Raw genomic sequence first — 2,500 nt, forward strand, 5'->3', positions numbered from 1 at the left:
TCTCTCTCTCTCTCTCTCTCTCTCTCTCTCTCTCTCTCTCTCTCTCTCTCTCTCTCTCTCTCTCTCTCTCTCTCTCTCTCTCTCTCTCTCTCTCTCTCTCTCTCTCATATTTCTACTTTCTTTCTGGCTTGTATTTTTCACTAAATTCCCAAGCTGAACTCAACTTCTGTTTGGGTTCTGCTATAATTTCACTTAATCATGCATATGCAGAAGGAGGCAGAGTCAGGAATCAGTCTGGAATCATTACATTCCTGCAAGCAGTATCAATCCAAACGCTCTTGAATTCTGCTGACTCTTATTTAGTGCCAATTTAGTGCTAAATTAAACCAAACAGGAATATAATATAATATAATAGGATAGGATAGGATAGGATAGGATAGGAATATAGGCTATAGGCTAGGCTATAAGCTAGGCTAGGCTAGAATGGAATAGAATAGAATAGAATAGAATAGAATAGAATAGAATAGAATAGAATAGAATAGACCTTGGAGGTCTTCTAATCCAACCCCCTGCTCAGGCAGGAAACCCTATACCATTTCAGACAAATGGCTGCCCAGTCTCTTCTTAAAAACTTCCAGTGTTGGAGCATTCACAACTTCTAGAGAGAGGTTGTTTCACGATTAATTGTTCTGTCAGGAAGTTTCTCCTTAGTTCTAGGTTGCTTCTCTCCTTGGTTAGTTTCCATCCATTGTTTCTTGTCCTGCCTTCCGGCGCTTTGGAGAAGAGCTTGACTGCCTCTTCTTTGGGGAAGCCCCTGAGATACTGGAAAACTGCTATCCTGTCCCCCCTCGTCCTTCTCTTCATTAAACTAGACATACCCAATTCCAGCAACCGTTCCTTATATGTTTTAGCCTCCAGACCCCTCTTTCTGGAGTTTCAACATCTTTTTTACATCGTGGTAACCAAAACTGGATGTAGTATTCCAGGTGTGGTCTTAACAAGGCATTGTAAAGTGGTATTAATACTTCACGTGTTCTTGATTCTATCCCTCTGTTAATACAGTTAATGGTTGTAAGTGAGGAAAAAATGGGGATAAGTCACTTTTTCAGTACCGTTGTAACTGTGAATTGTCATATGTTGAGGACTCCCTGCACCCAGAATTTCACACTAGGTGAAATGGAAATAGCAAAGGATGCCCTTTGTTTGAGATTTCCAGCTTTTTGAGTCTGTACAACGGATTTATCATTGTGTGTGCTGCATTGGGAGTTGATATCCTCTGCAGTTATAATTGAAAGTATTAATCAAACCAAATGCTCTTTTTCAATATATTTTTTTTTGGGGGGGGGAAATGGATAATGTGTATTATCATATGCTACTTTCATAAATTCCTGCTCTGGGGTCCCTTTTTAGATGAGTTGAAAGGAAATTAAGAACTCGGTAATGGGCATTCCTCATTATGGTACAACCTACTGGCAATTTACCCAATTTTGTCCACAGGTCAAAAACCAGCTGTTGGACAACATCAGCCAGATCAGAGGCAATTTTCACAGGACCAATATAGACATCCTTTCAGTCACACTCACTTTCAGTCAGCTTTTGCTAGAGAATTGCTGCTCAGAGATACTTTGGATAAATTGAAAGACTCTGTGTCGTAAATAATGGGGAAAAAAACCTAAAGTTAAAAGACCTAAGATGAGTTCTTCATTTGCCTGAGCTGGATAAATTGTTCCCTTCAGTAGATGGAATATCAAAATCTGTTATCAGCTTCACGTTACTTTAGGGGACCAGAATTAATCTTTCATGAACAAGTCAGTAGGAAGTAGATCAGCTAGTTTGGGGTAAGAAGATAGCACTTCAGTGGAATTCACAAAGATATTATTGATCATCACACAGTCAGCCTGATGTTCAGACTGGATTTGGCATTTTTGTCTACCTATCGAGTCCTTACCCAGGACCTGGGATAGGCAGATGTGGATGTTTGAATTGATGGTATCACAGATATCGTCGCAGGATGGAAGCAGTCCCTAGTAAGGCCGCCTTTTGCAATTGACTAATGGCGAATTTGTCAATGCCAATGGTGTTCAAGTGGTGTTCCAGTTCTTTTGGGATTGCACCCAAGGCACCTATGACTATTGGTACTACCCTTGCTTGCTTTTGCCACAATCTTTCTATTTCTATTTGTAGGTCTTTGTATTTTATTATCTTATCCAGTTCTTTCTCATCTATTCTGCTGTCTCCAGGCACTGTCACGTCCACTATCCAGACTTTTTTGTCTTTCTTATCGACAATTGTTATTATTATTATTATTATTATTATTATTATTATTATTATTAGTAGTAGTAGTAGTAGTAGTAGCCGCAGCAGCAGCAGCAGCAGTAGTAGTAGTAGTAGTAGTAGTAGTAGTAGTAGTAGTAGTAATCATTGCACAGTCAGCCAGATGTTCAGACTGGATTTGCCATTTTTGTCTACCTACTGAGTCCTTATTTTATTGTTGTTGTTGTTGTTGTTGTTGTTGTTGTTGTTGTTGTAACGGACCTTGGAGATCTTCTAGTCCAATCCC

The sequence above is a fragment of the Protobothrops mucrosquamatus genome, unplaced genomic scaffold, assembly GCF_001527695.2.
Source record: "Protobothrops mucrosquamatus isolate PMUCROS unplaced genomic scaffold, P.Mucros_1.0 scaffold28, whole genome shotgun sequence".
NCBI classification, from domain to species: Eukaryota; Metazoa; Chordata; class Lepidosauria; order Squamata; family Viperidae; genus Protobothrops; species Protobothrops mucrosquamatus.